A 23,886-nucleotide genomic window follows, 5' to 3' on the forward strand; every position below is an offset into this window, starting at 1 on the left:
CTTTTTCATTTCACTGTAGAGCTATTTTTGAGCACAGAGAGAGGGAGAGACAGTCTTTTAATGATAATGAATACGACATCATTTTGTTGCAGTGACAGTGACGGATTGAACCCCCTCTGTTTTTCCTCACATAGTCCTTATTCCCTCTTTGTTCCCAGCGTGTAATTCCTCTGCAACACTAGTCTGATTTTGCGTCTAATTTGGAGCCTGTGTGTTTTCCCCAAAGCTTTACTAATGTAGACAAAAAGGGAATCCGGTGAAGTATATGCTGCTGAAACAATGCAGTAAAATCTATATAAGGACCTAAATTAGATCTTATGTTCTTTTCTTGCCTTTATTAGATAGGACAGCGGATAGAGACGGAGGTGTGGGAAGAGAGAGTGGGACTGACCTGCAGCAAAGGCCGAGGGTCGGAGTCGAATCCAGGGCTGCTGGGTCGAGGGCTGTGCCTCTGTACATGGGGCGAGTGTCTTTACCGCTGAACCGATCTTGGATCCCATCAGCTACAGTCTGATACGATGATGCCTCTGGGGACACGGGTGAACGTGCTGGGCGGTTAGTGATAAACTTTCCGTTAAGACTTCCTATTCCCGGCTGCATTGTTACAGGAAAAGAAACCGTTTTCTTGTGATGTACTTGTTATTAACGGGTCTTACCGTTGCTGGAATTTCAACATCATGATGCAGATTTATAAGACATAAAAATTCAAGCTCTGTCAGGTCTGTCCTCAAGAGGAGAAGAAAACTTTTAAAATGCTTGTTTGTTGAACGGAGGTCACAGGTTCAAGGGAATTCATCAAGTTGAATTTTAGCTCTAGAACAGATTGTTAGCTGTTAGCATGCAGATGTCTGTTTATAGAGATTAATAAGAAGCTAAATCGTCGTCAAATGACGCTGATGAGAGCCGGGATGGCTTTTGTTCTCCTCACGGACTTATTTCCCTGCATACCCCGCAGCCTGCTGATACGTGATTGGTCAATATTACTCGGAATACAAGCGTAGTTCAAACGAAAACCACAACTCTTGCCTTCCCGGAAATCCACGTCTGTAAATAGAGATTACCACTGAGCTAAACCACCGCTAATGGGGCTGCGCCTGCGAGCTAGTTCAGGCAGACAACTCGAGCTGCATTGATTTAGTAATTGATTTAGTCACTTCCAGAGTCACCTGACAAACACTTCCTCCCAATTGGCGATCTATTTAAGCTGCAAGAGTCCCGGTCTCACCCTTTGCTCTGTCATTGCCACCGCTGCCCTGCACCAGAACTGCGCTCTTACTTTCAGCCCAACCGCACCCGAGCATCCACCTGCAGGCTCCGGCTAGAGGGGGTTTAAGATATTACCTCATCACTCCTCAGATTTCAGCATGTAAATTAAATCTGTGAGGAGTGATGAGGTCGGAGCCGAGACACCAAACACAAGCTGTTCTGCTGCTGCAAGAAACATTTCAAACTATTACAACGTGAGTTGTCTGACTGAAATGTTCATGCTTGAAAAAACAAAAAAATGACAAGTACTATCAATTTCACAAACATCCAGTAATATCTGTTAATACCCCTGTAGATGCCATTTTTTTAAAATACCCATGAAATAGAGACAGAAATATAGACAGATTCGTTAGGCTGTGTGAAGTGTGCAACAGCACAGCAGGGCCTCACGCCTCTAAAGGGCTTGCACAGCAACACTTCAAAAGTAGCCCAATTCCGCTGGAAAACCGCAGACCTGGCAACCCTGGCTTTGCATCCTGCATTGGTTTTTTTACTGTATTTAATTTTTTTTCAAGACTGTTGTTGACCCACCATGATTACGAAATGAAATTCCTGTTTGTCAATTCCTTAATGCATACTCAAAAATCTAAACTGACAAATTATGCTGTTTTTTTCTTGCATCGTTGCATCGTTACGTAGTGAGTGCTCCATCTGGCTGCTCACTGCAAGGACGAAGGAGAAGGGGAAACGATTTGTCAGGATTTCTTTAACACGAGTCGGATGCTGAGAAAAGGAAAGTAATTTTAAAATAGGGAAGATTTGAAGTCACTGCGAGGATCGCTGGATATATTTGTCAACTCTTCCAGAGATGTGGTGGCTGAGCAGGTGTGCGAGGCTAGCAGGCATGCACGTCAATGAGCAGGGCCTTGCATATCAAGTTCGAACAGTTCGCCTCGCCCCCTCTGAATATAGATATATATGTTTACGTTTTTTTTAATCATATGTGTCTTGCGGTGTCACCTAGTGTATATGCCAGTCTGGGATCCACCACTGCTGTTATGATGCTTGCATCAGTGCCACAAATAGAGACGCTTGATTCACTGTAGCAGTCCTTCTTGTTCCCTGAACTTTAAGAATATTGTTGAGAAAATTTGTGGTCTAGTTGTTGCAAATTTGAGCCCTGAATTCTTCTGCTTATTGTTTTAAAAAGATACGACTAAACCAATAATTGTAAGCATAATGGGGTCTAGATTTTAAAACTTTATCTGTTCATCAATAGTTTGTGGGGTTTTCACTCAGCAGCCCTGACGTGTCTGCTGCTACAATAAGAAGTGAGAGCCACATCATCCAGGTCACACATGAGGCTGTGACGCAACATCAGATTAATATCCACAAGATCATCGCTGGAAGCTTCACACAGACAAAGAGGAGAGGAGAGCCAACAGATCGTATTACACACACACACACACACACACACACACAGCAACCATCATCCCTCCACTCTGACCTGCACCCCGCTGTCAGCCTCCCGAGCCTTATTCACTGCTTTGTTACACAACAGGGGGTTTGTGCCATGTGCTACAGGCTAGTTAAGTATTTATCAGGCCTCTTGTGTAAGCTGCGGATGGCAGGCGGCTGCCACTTGCCTCTCCCCTCTCCCCCTTCTCTTGCTCTCGCGCTCTCTCTCTCTCTCTCTCTCCTGCCAGGCTTGATCTATTTTCCTCCCCGTTTGCTGTGTGTGTGTGCTCACAGGAAACCCAGATGTCACGACCGATCCTCGCCCGTGTGTGCGTGCGCGTGCGAAGCTTCAAGCGTGACATTTTGGAGATAATGCTCGATTGTGATGCAGCATCATAACTTAGCCTCCTGTTGTCCCCTGAGTGATGCTCCTCGCTCCTCCTCCTCCTCTCATGGAGGAAGAGAAAGCGAGTGCACATCCAGCCGTTCATCACACCGACACAGAGGCTGAGACAGAAAATCAAACATGCAGTGATTGAGCTCCTGCACTGCTACAAGTCACTGTCACAAGTTTTACAGCAGAGCTGTGTGACTAAAATTCAATCTTGCAAATCAAAATTAAATTCCCATGATGCCTTGTGGTGGCAGACAGAGCACAGGCTGGGATCCAGTCTGTCTGGGGCCTGGTGGGTTACACCCATCACAGCGCTGTCAGCAGAGACATCTACAGGAGGGCAGAGCAGTGAGGGGAAGGTAACTGGTCACCTCGGCACTTCTGTTAGCAGAACAGGCTGAGTACAACTGTCGGGATGTCGGAGGACAGAGGCTGTCTTCAAGGACAAATCCTGGAAATAAGTCAGTTATTGTTAAAATGTTACTTGTTGTCAAACTTTTGGATTAAATTTATTTGTGTGCCTTGGAGCAAGGGAAGCAAAGAAGACAGGGAGTTGTGTGGGTATGGTTGGAAACTGTTATTGCCTTAGCTAGCACGGTTAGCATGCTAACAACGCTTGTCCACAAAGTTGCTAATTATACAGTGTTTTATTAAACATTTCATTTGTGACTAGAAGCAAAGGCGTCCCATCCCATTCAATCCATCCGTTTTCTTACGCTTATCCGGGGTCAGGTCGTGGTGGCAGCAGGCTAACCCCTTGATCACACAGGATCCGTCTCCGTCGCGTTCCGTCTGCGCCGCGACCTCCGGAGTCGATCGCACCCATTCAAGTCAATGATCGTGATTCCACAGCACGCGCCGCGGCCCGTCTCCGGTGCATCCCAGAAGCGTGTCTCCGCTCTGCTCTGCTAAAGATAAGTGCCGGGTCTATTTTTGACAGAGCCCGCTTTAAGCACGCGTCAAGCTCAACAGAGCAGATCGTTCCAAACAGGAAGTCACGCACGAAAGCAGCATACAGCATCCGGTCATTTCAAAATAAAACACCATTTTCAGACCGGTACAGACTCCCGTTTTTATAACAACAACACACTCAAACCTGAAAAAAGAACACTTTTAATTCAGTAGTGTACTCAGCCATGGTAGAGGCACAAAAATGACAGAATGATCTCCAAATGAGCAGATAATCAACCTCGGAGGGGCAAACTGAACTGTAGTTTGTATGTTGCTCTGTTTATCATTGATGTTATTGCGCGATTTCTCAATTCTCCCGCGGTCATGTGATCTCGCGAATCCAGCTGCTTGGGCCGGCGCTCCGCTGCGCTGCGGACCAGACACGCTTCCTGTTGGCGAGGGCTCGTGCCGGTGACGGACCAGAAACGCGCCGCAGAAGGATCCTGTGGGATCAAGGGGTAAGCACGGTGACCCCTCTCCCTAGCACCGTTTACTCGCTACTCCTGGGGGATCCCAAAGCGTTCCGGCTCCAGGTGGGATAAATAACCCCTGCAGCGAGCTCTAGGTCTACCCCGGGGTCTCCTCCCAGTTGGACGTGCCGGAAAAACCTCCACTGGAAGGCGCCCTGAAGGCATCCTAATGAGATGGCTGGACCACCTCAACTGGCTCCTTCCAATGTGAAGGAGTAGCTGCTCTACTCCGAGCTCCCTCTGTCTGAGCTCCTTACCCTCTCTCTAAGGCTGACCATGAAGGCCACCCTTTGAAGGAAACTAATTTCGGACGCTTGTATCCACGTCCTCATTCTTTCAGTCACTACCTAAAGCTCATGACCACAGGTGAAGGTTGGAACGTAGCTCGACTGGTAAATTAGGAGCTTCTTCTTACTGGTCAGATCCTTCTTCACCACGACGGTCAGGTACAACGCTCGCTAAACTACTGACGCTGCACCAACCTGTCTGTCAAATCTCATGATCCATTTTACCCTCACTCAGGAACAAGACCCGAAAGTATATCTCTCACCCGAAGGGAGAAATCCCCCGTTCCCCGAAGAATCTACGGTTAAACATCCATCCATCCATTATCTATTCTTCTTATCATTGGTTGAGAGGCGGGGTACACCTGAACAAGTCACCAGTCAATCTCAGGGCTGACGCACAGAGACAGACAACCTTTCATGCTCACGTTCACACCTATGGACAATTTAGAGTCAGTGAACCTAACGAGCGTGTCTTTGGACTGTGGGAGGAAGCTGGAGTAACGATTAAACACGTTAATGAAATGTTTAATCTTGAATATATCCATTTTGTTCAAGAAAAAAGGAACTCAAATGCAAACAACTCTCTAGAAATCCTCCAGAAATCACACAGGATGTTCTCTTTGTCAGTTTTCCTCGAGGTTATTTGTCACCACCGGGCTGCTGCTGTGCTAACATCAGCCCTGCGGCTAAAATTAAACTGAGACACAGAGATGAAACATTGTTCTCCCTCCTCGTCACCTCCTGCTGTGTTTGCTCAGCCATCAGAGGAGCCAACACCTTTATACTGATTCATTTTTATCTAAGCGGAGACGAGAGAGAAGTGGGGAGCGTCCGTCCCCGAGGAAAGGCTTGAAAAAGCACATAGCTGCCATTAATATTTAAATTTGGCACCTCAGCTGGCCGTCTCGCCTTACAGCTTCTCAGAAGATGTGGAGTCACATCTTTGCATTGTTGACAGGTTTGTCATCACTTTTATCCTGCAGAGCCAGAGAGAAAAAACACTTAGAATATGACCTCAGACTTAAGAGTCTACTGGTGCAGAAGTGGTCTTCATGTAATCCTTAGTAATGAACTTGGTATTTAAAGGCCCTTCAACTATGATCTCTATAAGCTTCCTATTATGAGCTGTGGGGACCTTCATATTTGTGCTCTGCTGGAAGAATGTGATGTCATACTTCTGAGCTCTGATTAACAGGCTTTTTTGCTTGTTAGCAGCCAGTGTCAGTAAAATATCTCATCAAGTGTTGGATGTTTTGTAATGTTTTAGTTTAGTTCAATGTTGAGTTTTCATGTAGTCCCACCATCATGTTGATATTTCAACCTTACATACTTTGTTTTATGGTTTTTATGCACGTTATCAGCACCATAGACTCCAGGGGAAAAAAGGAAGTAGCTACCTTGATGGCGCTGATTGTTTTGTGGACTACCGTTGACCGGTGACCATGTTTGGACCAGAGCGCTTCCCAAGATGTCACAGTCAGTGACTCGAATTCATGGAGGGCTTGCCTAGCAGAAAGCTAGCAGCACCCAACTGTCACTCAAAGTGGTCATGCCCTTTACAATGCATTACTTTAAGCCTAACTACGACTTAACAGTGTGACGACTCCGCCTTTTAGTTGCTTGGTTTTCTCTTTGCTTGCCTCTCTCTTACCCCTTTCCCACGCTGGTTTTTCAGACCTGGGAAGACCCGCTTATAGATGCCGATTCTCTCTTTTCCCATTGCCAGTGGAGTATACACCTGTCGGTCTCTTTTCTGCTGCGTTACCGTCTGATGTCACAAACACACTGGAGACAGGGTTAGTAAACAGTGAAGATGTTACGGTGGTTAGGTCTTTATTGTATCTATTACTCATTCAGTCGTTTATCAAACTCGGCGCCGCTAAATGTGGAACGATGTTCGAGCGGTGCTCGGACGGAGACGGGCGGAATTTGTAGCTGAGATGACGAGGAAACACAGAAGTTATGACGGAGCGTGGCATCGCACCAGAAAGGGGGCGGAGATTAACGTGTCGACATGTGTTTTGTGTTTCAGAGGCTCCATCCTTCGGAGTATTCGAAGGCCGATTGCGTCACTGTGGTGCATTGAAGCCTGTCCCATTTCGAAGGCTCCTTCAGATGCGGCCGACAAATGCGTCCTGCTTTTCCCGGGCTACAAAGGATCCATCGGGTGCTTCCTTTGGGGCCCAGTGTATCTCTAGATTCATTGTGCGGCAACTCAAAGGAGATGGCGGACTCTCAAGCGGCCGAGGAATATACTTTGAACTCAATCGAATAGCTAGCGATACACATCCTAAAAAAACAAACCAAAGGGGCCTTGAAACAAATTATATCACATGTAAATGCACCTTGTAGTGTAGTGTAGCTGTATAATACTGTGTATACTATCATAAACCGTTGTTTTTGTTCATTCATTAACATTTCCTTTCATCGAGACTTTGTTTTCATGGACTCTCTATAGCGTGTCCTTCATCGAGATAATAAAGGAGGAATATGTTCCCAGGTAGGAGAGATCAGAGGGCTGAATCTGGGAGCAGATTGTGAGCAGATGGTGCATTTCTGTGACAAGAATTAGTACAGCTAAATGCAATACAAATGAGACACGCGCCAACACACACAAAAGGTAGAGCTTATTTAGCACTTGATACATTCTAGCTATGATTAGCTGGCCGGTGAGTCTTCAGTGATCGTAGGTGTGACACAGCGCTTATCAACGTGCACTAACATCCCTCTGTGCTTCCCACAGCGATCACTCTGGCCAAATGTTATGTCTAGTCCTGAATGGAAAATTGCTGAGGTGGAATATTCACCCACACACGCTCTGAGGCTGAATGCCCCGCCTGGGCGCCCAAGAGTCACAACTAAGGTCCCATTAGCATTTGATGGTCTCATTAAACAGCCCATTAGGGAGGCTCGCTGTGAGGACGGAGGCTCTGTGTGTGCAGTTTGCAGTTTGATGTCCACGGGATGCATTTTCTGCTGCTCTGCCAGGTGCCCTTGAGGAGTTTGTGGCGTTTCTCTACAGTTTTAAGGAACATTGTTTCGTCTGAGGTGTTGTCATTAGGCTGCAGTTCTGACACAATAGACGATGTTGGCTCTGATTTTGTTATTTTATTGATATTTTATTTTACAGCGCTGTTTCAATAGAAAACCCTGGTGAAGTGAAACAACCATCGGGGAAATCAAATAGATTTCAATGCTTCCATACAGGGCGACAGGGATCTAGTTTAACAGAGTAGAGAGTAAACACGTAGAGAGCCAGGTAAGGAGCTAAGCTAACCCACCTTAGCTTGCTCTACTGCCGAGCCTACTGCTTGTTGTAGTAATAAAGGGCGTTACCATAGTATGAGGGCGTAACCATGGTATGTGGGCTTTACCATAGTACGAGGGCATAACCATGGTATGTGGGCGTAACCATGGTACGTGGGCGTAATCATGGTACAAGGGCGTGACCATGGCACAAGAGCGTAACCATGGCACAAGGGGGTAACCATGGCACAAGGGGGTAACCATGGCACAAGGGGGTAACCATAGTACAAGGGCGTAACCATGGCACAAGGGGATAACCATGGGACAAGGGCGTAACCATGGCACAAGGGCGTAATTATGGCCCAAATTGCTCCCGGTGGCATAGCCAACGGGCATGAATGTGATATCTGATTGACAGTTGGGCACTTTACGTAGCAGCCTCTGCCATCAGTGTGTGAATATGTGTGTGAATGGGTGACATGTAGTGTAAAAGAAGCTTTGAGTGGTTGTAAAGACTAGAAAAGCGCTATATAAGTACAGTACATTAACTATTTACCATTAGCTACCTTTAGTCAACAGCTAGCATTCAAAAACCTCTGAGGTAATATAAAGTAAGCAAGTTGCTACATGAACTGGTTATTTGTTCCAGGCTAACATTTTGCTAGCTTGGAATTTATGCCTTTTCTGTTGCATCCTGTAAAACTACCAAACGGTAAGATTAGCTTTCAGCCACTTCTTAGCTAACTGTAATATTATCTAGTAAGTGGCTTGATGCTAACGTTAGCTGTTTTCTGATCTTAGCTGATGGGTTAGCCAGTTTCACTGAGTTTCACTGTTCAGTGTCTCTCCTGTCTGAAAACGTTGGATTGCTCCCTTTGGGTGGGGAGAGAGGTACTGCCCCAAGAGATGGTCTTGGTAAAATTGACAGACAGGTTGGTGCAGCGTCAGCAGTAATGTGGGCGTTGTACCGGGCTGTTGTGGTGAAGAAGGAAGTGACCCGTAAGGTGAAGCTCTTAATTTACCAATTGATCTACGTTCCAACCCTCACCTGTGGTCATGAGCTTTGGGTCGTGACTGAAAGAACGAGATTGTGGCTACAAGCGGCTGAAATGAGTCTCCTCTGCAGGGTGTCTGGGCTCAGCCTTAGAGATAGGATAAGGAGCTCAGACATCCGGAGGGAGCTCGGAGTAGAGCCGCTTCTCCTTCACATTGATAGGAGCCAGTTGAGGTGGTTCGGGCATCTGATTAGGATGCCTACTGGGCACCTCCCTGAGGAGGTTTTCCAGGCACGTCCAACTGGGAGGAGACCCCGGGGTAGGCCCAGAGCTCGCTGGATGGATTATACCTGGAAGTGGTGAATTGATAACAATTGTCAGAAAGCCTAAATCTACCCGACTAACATCCTGAAACTGAGCAGTCCAACATTATACCAGCATTCTGAGCTTCATCAAAGGAATATGGTTAACGGACACAGAGACTGTTGTACCCACATGATTCAGAGATCAAACCTGGCTCCATCACATCCACGATAAAGCTCACACACATTCCTCATGAATACAAACCATGACAACGGTTTGAATTGACTTCTTGGATTTGTGCAGTGCATAAACCTCAAGACAGAATATATACAGTATACATGTTTTTTGGGCCTCCAATGCCTTTTAGAGAGGACAGCGGATAGTGTTGGAAACAGGATGACCTCGCAGGAAGGGGCCGAGTTGAACCCGGGGCGTCGCTTTGAGAGCTTTAACCTCTGTATATGGGGCGCACGACTTAACCGTTGAGCTATACCAACGCCTCCTCATGATAGAATATTTGTATGAGTCAACAGAAAGTGTTTTCTGTAACAAGAGCGCCAACATTCAGTTTATAAAACTTTTATGATTCTTACAGGGGTGAACAAAAAAGTCTTGGAAAAACAACTTTCGTTCTTTCAGGGATGCATGAACTCTCAGACTGGTACAAAACAGGATGCTTTTAAGGCCTTTAATGTAAAGAAATGCAGAGAAAGCACCAGAAGTTACTGTGAAGTTTGTGCTGCACACCAGAGGGGCGGGGGGAGATGTGAGTGGAGGGAAAACTTCTCCAACAAATAAAGAGCACTTTCCAGTGTGGGCTTCTCGTCGAACGCCTTCCATTCACCGAAGAGAGCTCATCCGATACAAAGTGTGACCTCTTCCTTCTGGGTCACTGCTTTCCACTGGATTCAGAAGCTGCTGATTCAACCACAGAGGTCAAAGTTTACCGAGGAGTGAAAGTGCCCACCACAGGCTGACTCTTTAAAGGGCAAATGCTCTCCATCCTGCAGAGCTCAATGGACAGAAATGTTTGATATTTCAGTTGCATTCCTCCTGAATCTCCTCGTTCCTGCCAGAAGTAATTATATCCTCAAAGCCGGCGAGGAATAACTTCACAATTTTCGCACGCTGTCAACAAGTTATTCTTTATTTCACGCTTAATTGGCTGCAGGAGCTCGCAGGCGTGTCTCTCCTCCGTCGCAGTGTCCTCCGTCTGTTAATAATGCAGAGGGATGGTGAAACTTTAATTTTCAACTTGAATGCATTTGCAGTAACTATCGGGTGTGCGTTTCCCTCCTCTCACAGTCAGGTCACTGTCTCAGTGTGCAAACAAAGCGGGACTATTCATACACTTCAAACTTGATAGCTCTCGTGAACGTCCATGAACAATGTGATAGTGGATCCTAGAACGAGACGCCACGACTGAAATAGTTTGCTGAGGGAGGGCTGTGACATTTTCGATAACATTTGGAGGCCCGGCTAATTAATATGAGCAAGGGTGTGTTTCCAAACCCAGACCACTTTGCAAATTCCAATTTATTTCCCAATTATTTCAAAATAACTGCTCTCCTAATACGTCTGACTTCCTCTTTTTTCAGCTAATTCACAGCCTTTCTTCCGATCATTGCTCCTGTCCCACACAGAAGCCAAAATGCTGCTTGGTAAATGTTGAACTCTGAGTTGATACATCAGTCTGTAGACTCGGATTTGTGTCTTAAGCCGGAGAGATACTTGCTTATTACTACACGTTCGCATGCTCATGATAGCTGCCCCATGTTTCCTGCATCTGTTTGGAGCGTTGGCTGTGCACGTCCTCAAAAATGAATCAAATGAATGCACCTGAACGTCGAGGCAGTGTAGAGGCAGAGGGGATGTGACAGGGTCAACACAGCAGCAGGGACAACAATGGCAGAAATCTCTGAAGACGAGCTGATAGACCAAGTCCTCAATTATCCACATCTGTGCGATGTGTCGATGCCACTGCACAGAGACAAACATGCCTGATAAACAGCTGCTGACAGATAAGTTCTGTTTTAGAAGTCGACGTGGAAACCTGCAAAACTAAATGGAAACAAGTCCGGGACCGTTACGTCCGTGCACGGAGGAACATGTTGGAGAGACGGAGCGGGGACGGTGCAGACAGTGCTTTTTCTGCCATGACCTCAGAATGAACATGACAGTAACCTCCTCGAGTGTCGCCATGTCTGTTGCATACGGCCTGAGCTCTCTGGTGTGCCCTCTACATGTATCCAGTAAAATAGTGCATAATCAAGTTTGTGTGCGTTAATGTTCATGAAGCAGCAGGTTGTGTATGCGAACAGGTAATTGGTAAGGTTAGGTTAACCTAGGTAAGGTTAAAGAGCAAGAATAACTCTGGCCTAAGATATTCTACTGAGATTGCACTGGATCTCAAACATACACTATGTAGGCCTATATTTTATTCTTTATTAGGGTAACTAGTGAGACTAGTGATTACAATGTCAGTTGGTTGGTTAGTTGGTCCATTAACTGACATTACTCCAAAAAATATTTCAATGGGATTTCAATGAAATTTGCTTTAAACGTATTTGAAGGCTGACAAATGCTTCCTCCTTTTCCCGGGTAACGAAGGATCCTATCGGGTGCATCCTTCGCGGCCCAGCGTATCCCGAGATTCGAGATGGTGCACTCTTACACGGCCAAGGAATACACTTTTAAATGTGAAAGTTTAAACGCCTCGAAACTTTAAATTAATCTTAAAAACACCTGCCTGTTGCTAGGCGACAGGAGCCGCATCTGGTGATGTAAGGGTATGGGTGGTGAGCTGGTGACACAAACAGGAAATCCTCCGTAGACCAGAACGTCTCATTTCAGTTCGGCCTTTGCGTCTACACAGGCTACGAATGACTCATCCTTCGTGGACCAGGTCCTTCAGAGGATGCAGCCCCTGAATTAAGACGTAGTCATTGTCTTAATTTAAGTTCTTCCTTACAATTTCAGTTCTCGACTGCGCCTACACTGACAATTAATAATTAATAATTAAGGGGCAGACAAAAAGTCAAGTGGAAAAAATGGCGACAACTGTGATCAAAGTTAAAGCTCTGCATGGTAACAATCTGCAATTTAAAAGAAGAAAAATACGACTCAAATGTTATGAATGTTTCTTGTTGATTTGAGGCAACGCTACCTTGATGAAAATCCATGCAGTATGCACGTAAGTGCAAGTTGTACACATTACATTATTAAGTGTTTCAGACACAGCATATGACTGTAAACAACATAATACATCCTAAATATTTGCATGCTAACATTATCATTGTCCATGTTAGCTTGCTGACTTTAGCAGTTTTATTCTAGTCAAGTTTTAAAAGCCTCTGAAGCACCTTATTTGAACAACATTTCGCTCATGTATGGTTGGATGGATGCATAAGGTTTGTTGTACATTTACATGAATGGATTCCTGTGATCTATTTAATATCTGACAGCGCACGACACGCCTTTTTGAAGTGCAAATAAAAACGGAAGTTGGGTTAGAAAGACCTGTTGTGTTGTCATCCATGTGTGTCACATTTTGATACTTAAAATATCTTGATTAATTGTGTCAGTACTGCCACGGACAAACAGCGCAATACTTGCTATTAGCATTTAAGATTAGCCATCGCTAGACTTGAGGAGTCTTAGTATAGATATGCCATTCTCTTTATATGAGCATGAAAATAAGGCAGCGACAGTGTGCTAGATAACTCTCCGCCGTCTGCAACACATCAGGGACACTCTCAGATCATGTCTTTGTTATTAACTATGCATTTAGAGCAACTTTGTCAGAGTCGAGTCGGATCCATGGCAGCATTTCAGACGACACTGAAACACAGACACCACTGCTAATGGTTTAAAACAGCATGCAGAGAATTTAGATGAGAATTTAGAGATTACTTTGCCTGCTGAAAAAGCAGCTTATTAACAGGACTGTTTGAGTGATGAGAGTATCTCAGATATTAAGTATCAACACACTCCTGGTCAGATAGTAACACTTTCTTCATCAGATCATCTCTGTAAATGATCAGGTTGTTTTCAGGCTGTTATATTGAAGGCAGGAGATGTTTGGTGACAGGTGTTCATTAGCGCTTGTATCCTTTTTTTCCAAACTGTGTGGGTGGTACTGTGAAAGCTCTCTGTCTGCTGTTGACACAGTTTGTTCACTGTTTGCTTTGATTGTCTGTTTATTTTGATGCCTTTCGTACAGTAGAGTATTTCCTCTCGCCTACAAGTCAGTGACTGTCTACAACAACCAATGTAAAATATCTCCTGAATGAGTGCAGGTCCATTCACGACTTAACTATCATCTACAATGTCGGAAAAGTCCTTGAACTTAAAAATCACAGAGGACAGAAGGAACAAGGACTGTATGGTGAGAGTTAATAGCATGGCTGAGACGTTAAAGCATTAAAGATGGGTGCACTCAATTAGCTGGATGGTCTGTGGTTTGGAAAATGGCGATCATAAAAATGAACGAAATGTTCAACGCTAACAACGCTGCACCTCCGTAACATCAGATGATCGTGACTCGTATCCGCAGAGCTGCAGAGGCACAACACAAACGTGTCCTGGTCTGTAATGGCACAGTGACCAGCCTGTTGTTCTGTTTTTACTTTGTTATGTCGAGATAACGAGATAAATAAGTCGAGATCTCAACAACAGAAATTGCTCGTTATCACAGGAAAACAGAGTAAATAAGACGTAAGGATGAATGTCCGCTTAGGGCTTCCGTAGAATGTCTAGTAATGAAATGTTTTGTCTGTAACTCAGAGAATGTTATTCACATGTGATCATCTCCTGCAAATGTATAAATAAACAGTTAATTTATTATAATTATTATTATTATTTAACCTTTATTTAACCAGGAAAAAGCTCTTGAGATTAAAAATCTCAAAGAGTGTCCTGGCCGAGACAGGCATCAGCACATTAACAACGTTTCAAACACTGAGCAGCCAAACATACAAACATAACACAGAATACATGCCCACAACACAATAAAAGACATTAAATAACAAGAGAAACCAGTCAAACTTTGTCTAAAACAACCACAATAGTAAATACATCAAGCAGAACATCTACAGCCAGATGTGTCTGCCTCCGAGTTATTTAAGAGCACCTTAAAAGCATCTTAAACGCCTTTTTCCCCAGTTCACTTCTGACCTTTGGGACGGACAGTAAGTACTGTCTGATGTAGCTTAGATGGTACGAGGGAAGCATACCTAAGTGAACTTGTAAATCAGAATACGCCATGTTTTAGTCTACGTGTGGACAAAGCAGACCATCCAACACGTACGTACAGCAAACAGTGATGAGTGAGGGCTTTGAAATGAGTGATGAACCTGAAGCTTTAAGAAGAGGCAGGCATGTATAAAACATCATCATAGTCCAGCACAGAGATAAAAGTGGCGGCAGCCGGTCTTTTTTTAGACTCAAAAATTATACGTTTTATCGATGTTTAGCAAACACTAAACAAATTTTATATTAATTGATATTTTTAGATATGAATAAATGAATAAATAAAGTAAGTACAAGTACAAGATAACACATTTTAGAGTCTCATTAACTGGTTTTCTTTTCTATCTCCCCCAGCGACCTCCTGGGGGACGGGATCACACGGTTAAAGAATCATCCCCGAACACCTCCACTTATGTTGTCCGCTGTCTATTCCTGAGTTACTAGCTGGCATGACTCAGGGAAATATTCAGTTATGAGTTTCTGACATGGAGACACACGTGGGAATGTTTCCTCTGGTGGGAAAGCGTAGGATGACAGATGTGACCTTTGGGCTCGTGCCAGACATCCGAGCTCGGAGAGAGATGGCGGCGAGCAGCGCGCCCGGTGTTAGTAACACTGAGGCTGCTGCTGCCTGATGGATGAATCACACTGGAATCCTCACAGTCTCTGCCTCTGGCTTTGTTCAGGGTCAAGAGAGAGACATTTTGTGCGAGTCCATCAGAGTTTTCAGATGCGTCATCACTCAGAGTCGTATCAGTGATGTCGCTCAGGAGTTTTCTCTATGTATTAACAACTTCAGGTACATGTTTTATCCTGGAAACAAATGCAAATTTCTCTTTTGGACGATGAACACAAGGTGACACTTTAGATTAGTAGGACCCCTGGGAACAGGTACTAATGCTAGTGCCATTTATTTTCTCTCTGGAACATTTAACGCTGTAGTTTTGTTAGTTATGTCCGGTTTAACAAATGCAAGTTAAACTCAGGTTGCACCAAATGACGGCTTTGACCTCCTAAAATTATGAGCGTTTTTAAAATTCTTTAAAATCTGCAGGAAATAACCTTGACAAACAAGCAACATTGAAATTGACCAATCACAGCCATAATCATTGTGCGCTTCTTTCCAGATTCCTTTATGCTAAGTAAAGTAAGTACAATTATCTTTAAGTAAATAATATTCAACTTAACACAATTATCTGGAACAATATTATGGTTTATAAGCTAGCTTACTTATTAGCATAGCCTACCTGGTTAACAAGCTAACTCCCTAACTGTGCAGTAGTTAGCTGTGAGACTATAAAGATGACATATTACTGATTTACGGCGGTTAAGGATTTTGTTCTGCTTTAACGAGGATTTGGCTTGGATTTGTAAAAGAAGAAAGTACTTGTTAAACATTTTTAAAGTACAGGCTCCGATATGTCGTCGCAGCGTAAAAGGAAAATGTGTCCCCCTGAAGGACCAGCTACGGAAGCCCTAAGTGGACATGCATCCATACATTTTATTTGCTCTGTTTTCTCGTGATAACGAATAATTTCAGGTTGTCTTCTCAAGATCTGGACTTATTTTTGTCATTATCTTGAGATAACAATGCTTGTTTTCGGGAAGATGTTCTGGCAAACAGTAGCTGGTCACTGTGACATTACCGAGCAGGAACATGCCATGCTGCCGTCGCCCACACTAATGAGGTAAGTTAAGCCTGTTTGTTTCATGCTTTTTGCAGCTCTGGGGATACGAGTTATGAGCATCTGACGTTACGGAGGTGCAGCGTTGTTATCTCGAGACAGCAAGATAATTCTACTGACTGTTCCCGTGCAAAGATATGTTCATATTATAAGACTGCCACCATGGAGTTCCTTTTCCTCTTCTCCACAGTTTCCCTCTTTTGTCAATTTCACCTTTTATGTTGTTTTTGATATGTCATATCTGTCGTGCCTGATAGGCACTGATGGATACACCAATGAACTGCTTTTCTAAGATGTACTGTCCAATTAAAAAAGGTCATGATGTTGGGAAGGCGGCCATAAATGATGGTGACTCCTCAAATACATTAGACTGAAGTAACAAATGCAGATGTTTGTGATAAAATGTTCCGATTTATACTCGTATTTGGAAGAGTTTAAAGGCCAAAGGAAATTTGAACAAGATGTGAAAGGGCTGCGATTTCTTAAACACAATGTTGGTCCAGGATTGTGATTGAGGATGATTATCTACTTGCCAAAATCCTGTTGGACAAAACCTGAGAGGTTTCTTAACTTGCAGTAATATCAAGGGGGGACGGTGCATTACAGGACTTCCCTTGCAACTCAAACAGCAAAAATCAGTCCAATAATCAGGCTGCTAATGACACGAAAAGGCTTTGTTGTGATGATATTTGTCTAACGAACTAAATACAACACAACAAATTAAAGAGGACGTTTGAGCTGTAAGTGTGATTACACCCAAGTTAATCATCACGAAGGCAGTTAACAGCTGGCACACGCAGCATTTAGGCAGGTGCCACTTCAATATTTCACTGTCTGTCACCAGTGCGTGAGAGAGGTAGCAGCTTCTCTCTAACTGACAGGACAATCACACACTTTCACTTCCACATCCCTGATGGCACAAAAGACTTTATACATATTTACTTACACTGTTTAGTATCATAAATGACTGGTGAGGAAGTGCACAAGGAAAATAAGGGTTATATGTGGTGATGTTTTCAAAGTGTAGAAAAAAAGCGTCTTTGAGGATATTTAAGGGAACATTTGATGGGAACATGAAGAACATGAGGGTTTGATGATGACGATGGCTGAGGGTGTTTAAAAATGGAGATGATTGTGCTCTTGCTGATGAAAGTGAAGATTAGGATGATAGCCATAACAATGGTGGTCACAAAGATGATGATGATGATGGGATGAGCACTTGTACCAGCTAAGAAGATAAAAAAGACACTAGCACGACGACGGAGCTACTGCTGCTGAAAATACTGTGATGGTGTTATGGAGATGGTAGATGATTATGAGGATAAGGATGAAGAGGAAGTTGTGGAGAAGAAGCACAGGAGGAAGAAGAAGAAGACGATGGTTGTAGTGATTGTGATCCTCATCCCCTGCTCCCCCCTATAGGGGCACCCTCGCTGCTGCCCCTCCCATGAGCAGCGTTGCCTCGGTGACTGCCGGTTTACGTGATGACGTAGGATGTATATGAGCGCAGGCGGCGGGATCTCTCTCCCCTTTTACCGCCATCGGAGCGGAGTCTCTTTCTTCCCCGGGACCTCTTCACTGCGCAGCGCCGCCTCACCAGCCCAGCCTCCGGATCAGAGAGCGAAGGTAAGGGGGACAGCACATGGAAATGGCTTCGGCGACAACGCCCCGAACTTGTGCGTCGTCTCAGAAGTTAAATTTTATGTCCTGCTGCTTGAATTATCAGCGGCAAAGGAAGACGGCTGCGCTCTGCTAATGCTAGTGGAGTCAGACAGCGGCCGCAGCCATTGAGACTGGCTCCACCATGATGTGTGTTCACGTTACACGCGATTAAAAAAATAATAAAAAAAAGGATAATCCCGTCTGCACGTTTCCCACGGATTGTTTTGACAATCACTGCGTTGATAAAAAAGAAAACATGTCGGATAATTTCTCAATGTCGGCGTTTTTCGACATTTGTTGACACGTGTCTTGTATCTTGTATTTTTTGGAGTTGACCTTATTTTTTGGAGGATGATACTCAGGGTGGGGAACTGTGGATGAGAGTCTGCATGACAAAGCTGTTGGGCAAAACTGTATGGCAGATCATTTTGCTTAGGTTAACCACGGGTTCGGTGCATTGGCATCACTTCCTAACTGGCCCATATCTCCGAGCCACAGCACCGTGTCCATAGAAGCTGTTCCTCCCACTTGCTCAACCCAAGAGTGCGCATCAAGCTAGCAGCACATAAGCTAGCTTAACTAGCCGTACACATATAGGCAGTGCTGTGACAGGCCGGCTAAAGTTAGCTCCTATACTGGCCCTGAGTTCGGCTTGTTTGTGGAGGGAGAGAGTGGACGTTTGTTGCTCGACCTCGGAAGGTGAATGTTTCAACAGGTTGTCTGGCTCGCTTGGACTAAATAAAGTTAAAAAATGTGGCTCCAGAGTGAGCAGGCAGGCAGGGCGTATTGTCAGTCATTGATGGACCTGAGCATGCAACACGTGGTCTCTGGGTAGGATTAGAGGAAAAAGCCTGTCCCAGAAAGGAAAAGGTCTATTGAACCACTGTTACAGTTATACATGTACCCAGACCTGATAAACATTAATTCACTCGTGGATATTATGTATTATAAAGCATTTGTTGGCTTTTTGTCACAGAGCTGAGGTGGTAAAACGGTCTATTCTATATGTATTATCCGTGATGGGGAGTAGTGAACTACATGTAATTAAACTAGTAGTTTAAGTACATTTTGTTGCAGTCAAGTGATTTAAGAAGTTAAATTTGCTACTTACATTTTTTCAAGTTATCCACTGAAACTACAACAATTTAAGTATTGCTTAGGGATGCACGATTTTGGATTTTTTTGCCGATATCTGATATGCCGATATTTTCTAACCCTTTTGCTGATATTGATATATGCAGAAATAACACATAGTGCTTTTTAAAATGTACACATTCACTGGGCAAGATCAAAAATGTATGTAAACTTATGTTATGTTCAAAATGCCATAATGCCTTTCAAATAAAACTAATATTCGTCAAGCTATTTTAGGGAATCGTCTATCATTTAGGCAGAATTAAAGCGTTGTTTTATCGGCGTATAATGAGCCAGAATTGGCAGATACCGATAACGTGCCGTTAATATCATGCATCCCTGGTATTGATCATTCTTATTCAGGCCTGGGCTCTATCACAATATAGGATTTTTCCTATCTCTTTCACGATGTAGCATGTTTTCTGGTAATTTAACAAATTAGTCTATATGAAATAACCACATGGTGAAGCCTATTTTTGGATAATCCTGGGTGAATGAAACACTTGACATATGAAAAGTACAGTTTCAGTTTGCGCTTGGGCTGAGTGTGACTCCTTCTCTGCACGTTTATGTGCATGTTACAGCGCCTCCCTCTTTGGTTCAATCCCACGTGCGAGGATTTGAACCGAAAGCGTCGTCAAAATGAAAAAAATAGCTGTAAAGCAGTTCAGCTACTGGTTTTGTGACATCGCGCAAGAGAAGATATAGAAAAACACACATGGTATACACTCACCGGCCACTTCACTGGGTTCACCTGAAGACTAATACAGTTCAGTACCAGTTTAGTTTTTGTTTCGATGAGAGTCTGAAGTGTGTAAATTCAGTGATGTTTATAACTGAGACCGTAGTTAAAGGTGGTGTTGTGGTGAGCTAAATTATATTGAGATGTGTGTCTAATTTTTTGGCCTCCCTATTTACATACATGAGGGCGCCAGAGTATTAGCAACACCTCTGAATATAATGCAGCTCAGTACAGCCCCACCACCATTAATGACCTTGATGCTGAAACATCATTGAATTAACACCTCTATGACCGCTTAGAAAGAAGCCTCTACATTACAGGCAGCGTAAAAGCAAACCTTAAGGCTGAGCTGGTGTATTGGATTACATTAGATTTTTCAGGTGTAGCTAATGTAGTGGCCGGTGAGTGTATATTGTCATATTTCCCAGCCCTATTCTTGTTTTAAAATGTTGAGAGCAGTTGTGACATGCTATTTTAGAGTTATCTTGCTTGGTGCAACATCCAAACCTGTACCCTAGTTTCTAGAAGGCTGGCTGATAGACACTGTGCACGTCATGTATAGTGGGGTAATAAATGTTAGTGTTGTGTTCGACCTGTGAACAGCTAGGCGCTGCATTCAGTGGGATTTTTGGTGCTGGAATGTGACTCTATTATATAAGATACATGTTCAATTTAAAGCTGATTATTTATTGCTAAAGCGGTGTGAATGTTTTTTCTAAGTAGCTTTAGTTGACCAAGCCAAATTCCTCATGTGTGCCGTCATTGTTAGCATGCAAAACATGACCGGTAAAAGCTGTGAAATACATGAGGTGTGTCATTTGAATCAGAAATACTTCCTGGGGGGAAATTCGGGCGTTGCAGCTGCCCTGGTGCAGAGAGAAGCATGGAGAAATATATGGCATACATATAGAAGTAAGAAATATGTCATATGTGCATTTTATATATGCAGTAAAATATAGATAAAATGCTGAGAAGTGGGTATATGGTGATTTAAATATGAGTTTCAGAATAAAGTTTTAAAGAATAAAGAGTTGCATTGCAAAATAGTTGTATGAAACAAGTGTTATTTACAGTATAAGGCAGTATTTATGTCAACGTATTGCAGTTTAATTATTGCACAATTATCCAGCTGTACATTAAGAGTGCACAGTTTAAAGTAAAAGTCTGTGTCAGACACTCAGGAGTTGAAGAGTTTGATGGCCACAGGCAGGCCAAGATTATTTACAACGTTTGGAAAATAGAATATTGCATAAGAATGCATGAGCATGTGCCGTTATTCCTGCAACTCCTGCTTTAAAACATGACATTCATGCACTTGCAACTCCTAACAGTCATCATTTATATTCTTTAAAAAATGCTGGAGCCTTGTCTCCCAGTAGAGCACTTTGTCCAAATTACATTGTCCACCTGCTACTATTTTTGTCCATTTTAAAAAGCAACTATTGACCTGAACTTGAAACGGCCTGTCATCACATTTTACGTAAGAGTATATTTGGGAAATGCGTGCTGCTGCTAAGAGCTTTCTGCAGTACGTTCCCATCAATAATTTGAGAGAATAATGGAGAATAAAAGATGGCGGGGGTTATTGTGTGTCACCTTTAGATGTTGCAGTGTGATATGGGGCATATGCTTTGATAACTCTTTAATACTCATGCATTAGGACCGTCCTTATAGCTTTTATAGTACGTCTCCATATTTAAAAAGAGACAGTATGCAGCTCTGAGTTGAGGAATAGGACCTGATAAAAGCCACAAATCACAGTCAACGCACAGACGGCTCTTTTGATCAGTTATCTCAGTGTGGAGGGAGAAACAATTTGATCTGCCACGTGACTGTGCACAGAGCTCAGTGAACTGTCACATCAGCTCTGTAGCTGAATAATCTTGCTGTATTAGCTGAATGTAGGCCAGCTAATATATAGAGAGATGCTGTTGATATGACGGCTTTGCTGCACGAGGATCCGTCCGGCTCATTTCAAGACGATCTTAGGCTTCCCCTCGGTTTTATCTCGAGCAGATTTCATGATCATCCAGTAGTTTGTCGTTTTTGGGCCCTCGGGACTCAGATCTGTGCATCTGTGAAGTGTCATCATCTAGTAATGTATTGATATACCCTTGTGATGACAGGTGAATGCAATTAGTGACTTGGCAGGATGGTATGTCAGCAGGAAGGTGGCAGTCAAAGACCAGGATTCGGAACCTTTGTTGAAATGACATTTGCTTTGTTCTCAGACGCTACATTGATGCTCTACGTGCCAATCTACATAATTAAATATGTAATTTAAATTTAAAGCTGTCTTTACTAATAACAGTTGCAATTTTTCATGAATCAGTAATTAAGAAAGGATTTGCATCAGCGTCCTGCTCACCCTGTCGGTGTTCCACTCCTTTATAACAACCTGCTCACTGTACATTATCCCGTTTATTCCGTGCCTACCAACCAAAGACGTTTGATTCAAAATATACATTTTGTCATGCTTATATTAATTTGGATTAAAAGGTAAATGCCCTACTGGTTTAAGTTGCAGTGTGACACTCTGGCCAGCGAGGTTGAACAGAACTAATAGAACTTGTGTGCATTGGTTTGTGCCTCTCTGGAGTCCCCTCCTTGTTTACTGTCTACTTAGCCTACTGAGTCCTGTTTCGTGGAGAGAGCAAAGCGATTGGTTGTTGACAATTTACTTATTACTTATATATTTGCATAAGCCAAGGCTTACCATTACTATGTTGTAGTTGTTGTAGTGAACGTCAAGTCCTGAAAAAGACCTAAGACGGCTTACACTGAGTTTTGTAACCCCTTTAGACCACAGCACGAAGATGACTGGAAAACTCGTGGTTTTGATGGGAAATTGTCTTGGACAGTGATATAGCTCGAGGTTCTTTGGTGCATGTCCAGCATTAATTGACACATTTTCTTTCAGTTTCCCTGCTGAATTGTAGGCCAAAGTCAGTCTTTGATTTATTCCTAATTATGAGAAAAGAAAGTGAGATATAAGGAGATATAATATTGAATGCACACTATACTTTACTATACTGGATTTTCTTATAATTTAGTACTAGGCCATATATACATTTAGTGTAATGATTAGCTGCAGGTCCAGGTTGTATCATGTATCAGGGGACAAATGATTTAGAGGGGCTCTTCACTGTCCCCATTGTTGACTGGCTTGTATTTGAGTTTTTTTCGGCATCTTTGGTTGCCGTTTTGTTGTTGGGCCAGTTTAGAGGGTGTGACGGATTTAGTGGTTTGTTGATGTGGGAGTTAAAGACAGGTGGGGCAAAAGGAAGCCAAACAATTAACATAAATCAACACATGCTTAACAGAGGCCTGTTGAGGTTGGTAGTGACCTGGTGGTCTGTTGATGGAGGTTGCCGGTATGGAAGGTGAGGTAAGCATAAATGTTGAATACTGCTCCACTTCAAATGAACTGCACATATTTCTGTTAGCAAATATCTCCCCCATCCATAAACCAGCACTGCCAGGCTTTGGGTTTGAGTTACAGCCACCTTAGCGATTGTAAGTTTTTCACACCTTTCTCACTTCTACTCGTGATCTATTACCCCATTGTCTTTTGTGCACCGATCTCCAAGTCTCTCTTATCTGCCCCCCCTGAAAAGACTGCCGTAGTTATCCATCTCATCTAAAGGGAAAGGCTCTGGGAGGGGGTGATGGGTGTGTGAGTAATAGTCGGGGTTACTTAATACAGGGACTTCTTTTGTAAGCACACTTACCCAATATCAGGGTTTTTATAAAATTGCTCTTCATCCACTGAGAGCAGGAGGTTCTGTTTAAAGTTTGTGATACGTTTAGATAAGGGGTCTCACAATTAAACTTAATCACTCATCAGTGCACACTACTCATTGTTTGGGGGTTGATAATGGTGAACCACAGCTGACTGTGTGCTTGTTGTTGTGGCTAGCAGTGCTTTAGCTTTTTAGTGGAAAGCTTTAAAATGAGGGACGAACGCAAATATCAACAAAAAAGCTTGTCAAGAATGCCCCAATGCCAAAATTATATTTACCTGAAAATCTGGAATATAAATCGCACCAGATTAAAAAACAGTTTGTTTTTTGGGGTGTCCCAGAGGGGGAAAAAGGTGTTTA

General features: G+C 43.4%; 1 protein-coding gene across 10 annotated transcripts in view; it reads left to right on the plus strand.

Moving 5' to 3' along the window:
* nap1l1 (nucleosome assembly protein 1-like 1) overlaps positions 1 to 23,886 on the plus strand; it is a 74,647-nt gene that overhangs the window by 18,436 nt on the left and 32,325 nt on the right. For 6 of the 10 annotated variants that reach the window (XM_069670812.1, XM_069670813.1, XM_069670804.1 and 3 more), the window contains exon 1: positions 17,782 to 17,871. The exons of the other annotated variants lie outside the window; for them this stretch is intronic. The gene's annotated coding sequence lies outside the window, so the exon portion shown is untranslated. Of the gene's footprint in view, positions 1 to 17,781; positions 17,872 to 23,886 lie in introns of those variants that run through there. 10 annotated transcript variants of the gene reach the window in all.

This window comes from Semicossyphus pulcher, unplaced genomic scaffold (genome assembly GCF_022749685.1).
Source record: "Semicossyphus pulcher isolate SPU_LCO1_2020_fin unplaced genomic scaffold, fSemPul1.0.p SCAF_20, whole genome shotgun sequence".
Taxonomy (NCBI): Eukaryota; Metazoa; Chordata; class Actinopteri; order Labriformes; family Labridae; genus Semicossyphus; species Semicossyphus pulcher.